The sequence below is a fragment of the Arvicola amphibius genome, chromosome 2 (genome assembly GCF_903992535.2).
Source record: "Arvicola amphibius chromosome 2, mArvAmp1.2, whole genome shotgun sequence".
NCBI lineage: Eukaryota > Metazoa > Chordata > Mammalia > Rodentia > Cricetidae > Arvicola > Arvicola amphibius.
The window spans coordinates 79,749,670-79,758,949 of NC_052048.2; positions in this window are offsets into that span (position 1 = coordinate 79,749,670).

Here is a 9,280-nt window from a genome sequence, read left to right on the forward strand (position 1 = left end):
TTGGTGTTTTCCTTTGCATTCATGGGCTTGTGTGATGATCACTGAGATCTGATTTTAGAACATTTTCTTTACCCTTTAAAGAAATCCCGTACCTTTCTTAGCAATCACTGTCTTTCCCTATTGCCCCTTCTCTTTTTCTGTCTTCCCCACTTTTTTCCTTTTCCTTTCCTTCTTCTTTCTTCCCTCTCTCCTTACTTCATTCGTTCTTTCTCCCTTCCATATTCCTAACCCCTGCCTTCTCTTTATTTTATTTTTTCTCCTAAAGTTAACAATTTAAAAACAGATTCTAATTCCATTCCTTGAGTTGGCCTTGAACTCTTGATCATGCCTTTACTTTCTTTTTTGTTTGCTTAGGTTTTTTGTTTTATTTTCTTATTGTTGTTATTTTTTAGACAAGTTTTCTCTATGTAGCTCTGGCTGTCCTGGAACTTTCTCTAAAAGTTCGAGGACAGGCTGGCCTCGAACTCAGAAATCTCCTGAGTGCTGAGATTAAAGGCATATGCCAATTACACCCAGCCTGACTCTGCCTTCTAAGTGAAGAGATTACAAGTGTACATCAAGATGCCCTGCTTAAGCTACTTTTTGTCTGTAAATTTGCTCTAAGATTCTTCTGATGGTTTATGAAAGTGATTTCTTTCCTAAAATATGCATGAATTAGGATATGAGAGTCCTTAGATTAAATTATCCTTAATATACTCAAGCCCAGTCTCTACAGAATTGACCCCAAAGGACAAATACACGGTGCAATGCATGTGAGACATGCAGTAACCTTGTGATCATAACCCCTGGCCTGATATCTTGATACTCACATGATTTGCTCCAAAGTTTCTCTATTGTGAATGTCATCCGTAAGAGTCTATCTCACTTACATTAACTTATTTCCTCTGGAAGCAGTAAAAATCTGAGATTACAGAGAGCAATTAGAACCCATATTTAGCCAACCATGGTGATGTACTTGAGGGTTGGAGGCTGGAGGATTGTGAGATTGAGGCTAACTTGATACAGATACACACATAAACATACACCCCAAATTTCTTTTATTTATTTCTTGTAGTCCTGGCTGGCCTCAGGCTTGCTATATAGACTAGGCTGCCCTCAGATTCATAATTATCTTGCCTGCCTCTGCCTCATGGGTGCTGGGACTAAAGCCATGCGGCACCATGCTAGGTCATACTGTTATTTGGCTTATTTTTTTTCTTTTCTTCCTTCCTTCTTTATTTCTTCCTTTCTTTGTGTGTGTGTGTGTGTGTGTGTGTGTGTGTGTGTGTGTGTGTCCGTCCGTGTCCATTAAAGTTTGAAGGTGTCAGATCTCCTGGAGCTGGAACTGCAGGCAGTTGTATGCTGTCTAATGTGGGTGCTGGGGACTGAACTCAGTTCCTCTACAAATGCAGCAAGCACTCCTAACTGTTAAACCATTTTTTCCACCTCCAGAATACAACTTTGAAGACAAGTTAGGATATTATTGCCCTTCCAAAGCCACTCTAGCCAACCATTATAACTGGAGCCCTGACTCTAGATCTCATCTAGCCTGGATTACTTTTTATCACATAATCTGTAGAGGAAATGTTTCCTGTGATAAGCCTCCCTTGCCTGCCCAATTACCAGATGCCTACCTCAGTTACCTCTTATTATACTGCATTGTTGTTGTTTGCTTTTCTGTTGGCCTCTTCCAATTCTTTATAAATACTGGCAGTGTTGTCTAGCTGTTATACTCCCATCTTCCAGTGCTTAGTGTGTAGAAATGCCTACTGATGAACAAAGGTGCCTAGTGGAAACTAGACTGACCTTTTTCTTCTGCTCTTATTTCTTGTTCCTAAATATCTGCTCAATAAGTTCTCAGCATGCCAAGCATGCTCTTACATATTCCCCATGGTTATAAAACTCATAATAACTATGTGAGGACAACATAATCATTTCCTTATGTTATATGCAGGATCTGAGATACTGAAAGTTGAAATAAGTTCTGTAACCTTGGGTAAATGAACTGCAAGGCTGCAATTCAAAATCCTTTGGTTCCTAACACCCCGAAAGTTATTCCACATCACCTGTGTGTTCTTAATTGCTTGTCAAGTGATGAAATAAATAACTGAAATCCTTTCTACTGTCTACAGGAGCCTTGGGCAAGGGATTCACATACACATGTGGTCATGTGCATATGGAGGCCAGAGGGACAACCTTGGCAATCATTGTTCTGGTGCCATCTACCTTTTTAAAAAGATAGGTGCATGGCCTATGGGCTGTATGGTATTCAGCAATTATGATGTTAAGTCTTGGGAAGGTGGAGGAGTTCCTTAATCATTCATGGTTTATGTTTTCATTTTCTACCAGTGACTTGTATAATTGGAAGACACACACACATACACCACGTCAATCCTCCATTTTCAAGAGAAGCCACAGGCCCTTATCAGCCTGTTGGAAACTTTTAAGGTAAGAGGGGCATTAGACACTTTTTTTGCCAAACACTGGGAGGATTGAAAGAGTCAGTTAGAAGACTTATACAGGGTAGTTAAGTTACTCAATGACCTGATGAATTGTCCATGGGTTTCTGGAAAAGCTCTGTGAGGCATATTGGATATTTACTCCAATCTTTAAATGCCCCGAAAATCAGACTATTGACTTTGTCATGCAACTGGTCCCAGATATATGAAAAAAACTTCAGAAATTTGAAGGGTTGAATAGATCCCAACTTTTGGAAATAACTCAGAAAGTTTACAACAGCTAAGATTCAGCTGAAGACAGACAAAGAAAGAAATTCTACCATGTAGTGATTACAGCCCTTGGGGAAACAGACAAGAGAGAAAACAAGGGAAATAGACCAGGAGCAGGGGTTCAGATACTCACCAGCATCATTTGAATTTAGACAAGAATACCTACAAAACACTCTGCTGTAGTATGTAGATGGCCTCCTTATATCTCTGACCACTGAGGAGGAATGTGGACAAACAACAGAAAACCTTTTAGAAGCCTCTGAGCCCTGGGGTACAGAGTCTCAGCCAAGAAAGCTCAGCTGTGCATCCTTCAGGTCACATACCTAGGCTACTACCTAGACCATGTTTCAGGCATCCTGGAAATCCCCATTCACACAACAACAACAACAGCCACAACAAAAGGCGTGAGAATTCCTATAGGTTGTGGGATCCTGATCCTGCCAACTATGTTTAATGGGATTTGCTGAGACAGTCAGTCTCCTCTATGCCAGCACTGGGAGTATGCAGCCTTTGGAATGAATTGAGACTGAGCAGAGGACCTCCAAGGCCTTGAAAAAGGCCCTGGTATCTGTCCCAGTTCTAGCCCTCCAAGACAATACTAAGCCATTCCACTTCCACATGTATATAGATAAGACCAGAGGTATTGCTTTGGGGGTCCTCACACAAACTCTGGAAATTTGGAAAAGAGTAGTGGCATATCCATCCGAGAGACTTGACCTGGTCACAGCTATATGGCCAGCATGTGTAAGAACCATAGCTGCCACTGCTCTGCTTGTAAAAGAAGTTGACAAATTAGCATTAGGGCACAAACTGTTCTTGACAGTCCCATATTCTACTGAGGCCCTTTTGAGAGGAGCACCTGAGAGATGGATGTCTAAAGCCCAGGTAAACCAATACCAGGCTCTGCTTCTCGATCAGCCCTGCATTCAGTTCCACAAGACATCAGCCCCCGATCCCACCAATCTCTTGCCAGATGACAACCTCATGAGTTCCCTGCATGACTTGAGGTGACTGATCTGATCCAGTCTCTCAGGCCTGACCTGACTGACATCCCGTTGGTGATAACAGACAAGGCATTGTTCACAGATGGGAGCAATTTCACCCAAGACAGGATCAGGTACTCAGGGGGTAGTGGTAGTGACCCAAGATAAGACTATCTGTGCACAGTCTTTAAGCAAGGCAACCATAGCCAACCTCAGCTCTATAAAGCTGAGCTGTGAGCTTTGCCTCAAGCATTCTGCTGAGGGAAAGACAAGGTTTTCAACATATGTACTGATAGCCAATATGCTTTCACCATGACCTATGTCCATGGGGCTCTATATAGGGAAAGACTGGTAAACTCAGCAGGAAAAGACATCTTAGCCTTTTTGAAAACTATCTGGTTACTCCAGAGGGTTGCTATTGTCTAGTACACAGGACACCAAAAAGGGGATTATGCCCCAGAAACCAGAGAAAACAAGAGTAGCTTACTTGGCCACCTAGGAAGTGGCCCTGGAACCAGTGGGATTTCTCCAAGTCTTGGTAGCCCTGCTGAAGCCTTGTTTACTGGCCTGCCTGGGAAGAAGTTGACTGGGCAAGACAAGAACTGGTCAAACAGGATAAACAAGGATGGCAGATGGGTTGGTGCCTGATAGCAGACCAAACCTTCCAGGGAAAGTGCTGAATTCCTCATACCAAGATATTATGTTCTGAATTTGTGAAGCCTGCTGTGCTTCAGGCTTTCAGGTAAATCCCAAATGAGGAAGGAAATCCCACAAGGGATTCTGGCTCAAGGAAATGGGCCTGGGGACATTGTAAACTGGACTTTGCTGAAATCAGGTGTATTGGTTCAGTCTATAAATATTTGCTGCTATTTGTAGACACCTTCTCAGGATGGGTAAAGATCTATCCCATCTGAACAGAGACTGCCCCAACAGTTACTAAGAAACTTCTTCAGGAAATAATTCCTAGGTTTGGATTGCCCTTAGCTTTGATGTCCAACAATGGCCCGGCCTTCACAGACAAAGTGTCTCAAAATATGACAAAGGTATTAAATATTAGTTGGAAATTATATTGTGCATATAGGCCACACTGCTCAGGACATAGAAAGGATGAATAGAACTTAAGGTGACTCTTACCAAATTGGTACTGGAACCATGAAAAATTGAGCCAACCTCCTGCCCTTTGCATTGCTCAGGGCCTGATATACTCCTTACTGGGAAGGGCTTCCTTCTTTAGAAATTATGTTTGGGAGGTCACCTCCCATCCTCCTCAAACTCCAAGACAGTCCCAAGTCAGAAACATCTTCTCACGTCCTTACAAGCTTTGCAGGAAGCATGCCTGGTCATTGATCTTACTGTGAAAGGAATCCTGCCATCTTCTACCTCCAAACCCACCTACCAGTTCCAGCTAGGAGACCTAGTTAGGATAAAAATGATCTCTGACTGGACCCTGGAACCTGTCTGGAAGGGACCCAACAAGCCAACCTTACCACCCCAACTGCTGTCAAAGTAGCTATCCCTTGAAAAAAGGCCACTGAGGATAATAAAAGATGAAGCATCCCTTGAGCCCCAGACCCCTTAAAGATGAGACTGACCAGAGTTTACTAACCCAGGATATACAATTCCTATCCTCCCCAAGCCTGGGCATGGGAATTCAGAAAAACTGGGGATGAGAAGCTATCTCTCTTATTTCCCTTCCAGGTATAAAAAAATATTGGTCTAGAGGAGGGACATGGCTCAGTAAACCAAGTTGTGAAGAAGACAACCTAGAAAAAGGCCTTCAGGGATTAAAATACCTAAACCAGATAACTGGTGTCAGTCTCTGTTTACCTGATCCCCATGACTGACCACTTTACTGCCCGTATTACTGTCAGTATTAGCTTGAGTTTTGATTCCTTTGTTTTGATTTTTGAGATAGGGTTTTTTGTGTACCTCTGGCTGTCCTGGAATCTCAGGCTAGCCTTGAACTCACAGATGTGCTACCACCTCCTGGCTGACTTTTGATTCTTATTCTGATTGGGCTAACAGTGGAACCCTGCATGCTCAACTGCCTAACCAACTATGCCCCAGTAGAACAGGATAAGTCAACAATTTGATTCATGCACATGGAACTAGTGGGGAATGTGTCAGGGCAAGACAATGAAGAGGTTCCTCCATCCTGTATTCTAGCTGAGGTCATTTCAAGTTTAACTAGAATTCTATCTCCTTGATGGAGAATCCCTTGGAAAATTATCCAACTCTATTCTAAGAACCCAAGTTCAAGATGTCCCGATAACTTAACTTCTGTTAAACTGCTTGCTTATGAAGATCCACCCTCTCTAGGTAACAGTTTATATTAGCTTTTATTTAACTGCTTGCTTATGTAAACCTTCTCTTCTGCAGCAGCTAAGCTAGATTTCAGAATGTGGATTTTACCTTTGAAGCCCCTTGGTCTAAATGCTCAGGGCTACACTTGGGTCCTAAATATGTAAGTATAAAGACTTTCAATAAACTGTGTCTGAGTGGTCATCTCTGGTGGGACCCCATACCAGCACATGCAGGTAAAACACCAGACATGCCAAGTGGTAGCCATGTTTATGTCTTTCATCTCAGCACTCAGGAAGCAGAGGCAGGCAGGTATCTATGTTTGAAGCCAACCTTGTCTACAGAGTGAGTTCCAGGACATCCAGAGCTATACAGGAAAACTCTGCCTTGAAAAACAAAATAAACAGAATAATGCACATACATAAAAATAACACAATTTTTTAAAAATTGGACCATATAATTAGTTACAAAAAAAGAAAAAGGAAAGAAGGGAAGGAGGGAGGGAGGAAGGGAGGAAGGGAGGGAGGGAAGAGAGAGAGAGAGAGAGAGAGAGAGAGAGAGAGAGAGAGAGAGAGAGAGAGAGAGAGAGAGAGAGAAACTGTTTTCCTCCTTCCGGAGGGCAGAAAGAGATCCTATTGATGGTTTGTGAATAGTTTCCAGCTCCTTTTCAAAATGAATACAAAGTAAGATAGAGTCTGAGAGTAAGCCGATATTCAGCTTATTTTCAGCAAGTGGGGGATTCAGTTAGGAATACTTAAAGGGAATGTTGAGGACACCACACAAATAACCAAGTGGAGGCCTCCCCAATTCAACAAGAGATGCATGATCACACAGAGAACAGAACACCTTCTTTTGAAGAATTTAAGCAGCTTTTAATAATTAGGATCTAACTGGAAAGTGGTGGTGCACACCTTTAATCCCAGCACTTGGGAGGCAGAGGCAGGGAGATCTCTGTGAGTTCAAGGCCAGCCTGATCTACAGAGTGAGTTCCAGGATAGTCAAGAACAGCTAAGGCTACACAGTCTTAGGAAACCCTGTCTTGGAAAACAAAACAAAACACAAATCAAAACAAATTGAATTATCTATCTTAGGACATTTTGGCCTTTCTTTCTTCCTTCCTTCCTTCCTTCCTTCCTTCCTTCCTTCCCTTGTTTGTTTGAGACATAGTCTTGCTATGTAGCTCTGGTTGGCTCAAGCTGTAGTGATCCTTCTGTCTGTTTCCCAAGTGCTATGAGTACAAGCATGTGCCATTATCTCCGACTGGCATCCTGAGTTCTGTGAAATATTTTAAGGACCCTGTTTTCTCAGTCATCGATTTCCTTTCTTTCTCCTCCCGAGTCAGAGAGATTTCAATTTAGATTCTGGGCATAATTTTTCACCTTGAGGATTTTGTACAAATTGTTCAAATTCGTCAAGCAACTATAATTTATTTATTATTTTGTGGTATTATTTATCCATGCTAAGCAAAGTACTCTACAACTGAGCTACATCTGTAGCCTGTATATTTTGTCAGTAAAATTAGAAATGGATGATAGGAAGATGACTCAATGAGTAAAGTGTTTTCTGTGCAAGTTTGAAGACCTAAATTTGGATCCATGGTACCCATAGTAAAAGTCAAGAGGGTGGAGCAACAAGCGTCTATAACATAACACAGGGCACACTAGCCAGCCATTCTGGTTGAAACAGCAAGCTTCCAGTTAAAGAAATAAAGTAGAGAGTAATAGAGGAAGACATCCAATATCAATTTCTGGCCTCCAGAACCATACATAGGGTGATTACACCTGAACATGAATGCGCAAGTGCACACATGCACGTACACACACACACACACACACACACAGAGAGAGAGAGAGAGAGAGAGAGAGAGAGAGAGAGAGAGAGAGAGAGAGAGAATGAAACAGCCCTCATTGCACAAAGTGAGGGCAATTAAAATTTCCTGCCTGGGGTGTAGCTTAGCGGTAGGGTATTTGCCTGTCATGACCAAGGCCCAGGACTGGATATCCAAAATAAAAATAAATAAATAAAATATTTAAAATGTCTCTAATACATTCAAGTAATTTGCTCAGATATTAGTTATCACTATAGGAGGAACCAGTACCTTCTCCATTTCAAGTACACAGATTTCTGGAGTATGCCATTCTTGGATGGTTTCCATTATGTCTACAACAGTAAGTCATTCTGGAGAATTTGGGCAGGTCCAGTAACTCAACCACAAGGTTTTGAAAGGAGAGCAAGAGTTAACTTATGAAAGCAAATAACTTGAATAACTTGATATGTTACTGATATTACCTGTTACCTTCTGAGCATCGCTTTTATCTCACAGAGCCATCACAAAAACCGCATGGGAGTTTTGTCTCCCATCACTTGTTTTGCTTGAATGTTTATTTTGTTTTGTTTTGTTGCTGTTTTTGAGACAGGGAGCCCTGAAAACCCAGGTTACCCCTGAACTCTCAGCAGTGCTTCCTCCTCTACCTCCCAAGTATTACATGCCATTACATCTGGTCATTTCTCCCATCTATAAGTGAATAAACTGAAGGCTCCGGAGGCTTAAAGTAAGGAGTAGAGCTAAGATTTATTCCTAGAATCAAACTCCAAATATGTGTTCATGACATCATAGAGAAGAAATCCCCAGGATTCAGTAATTCATTCTAGAAGAACTTAGTATTTTCCTCAATGTGAACTGGTAGGAATGATTCAAAATAATGTCTCTCAATGCCTAATGGCCCCGGCTGGAGATTAGAGTGCTACTTATGAATACTTCCAATAGGCACGTATTTAGTTTGAAGAGATCCTGAACCAGATTTATTTTCAATCAAAGTAGAAAGAAATCAGAACACCGGGCCAATAGTCTGAAGATGTCCTGTGCTGTAGGAATTCTTACAGCCAGTAGCCTTTAAGTTACCTGCCCACTTGGGCGTGGCCTTTTATACTACATATGCCAATGTAAAGCGTGCATCTGGCCTCTCTTCCGGCGGTGTGATTCGGTTGCGGTTCTCTGTTCAAGCAGAGGATTGTGATCTGTGAGTCTACCCCTAAATAAATAATCCTCTATTATACTCAATTCTAAGCTAGTGTGGGATTTCTTTTAAGTGTCCATCTTCAGTCTTGTCGATCCACATATGGCAATGGATGCCTACAGATTGGGCAGAGCATGGACTGCGAAACCAGCTCTGGCCAAGTAAACTCTGAAGGGACTCGAGACCAGACCTGTAGTGAGAACATTCCAGGCCAATCAAGCTATAGAATTGTAAGACCCAATGATACATTGTTCAGAAAAAGCATGATAGA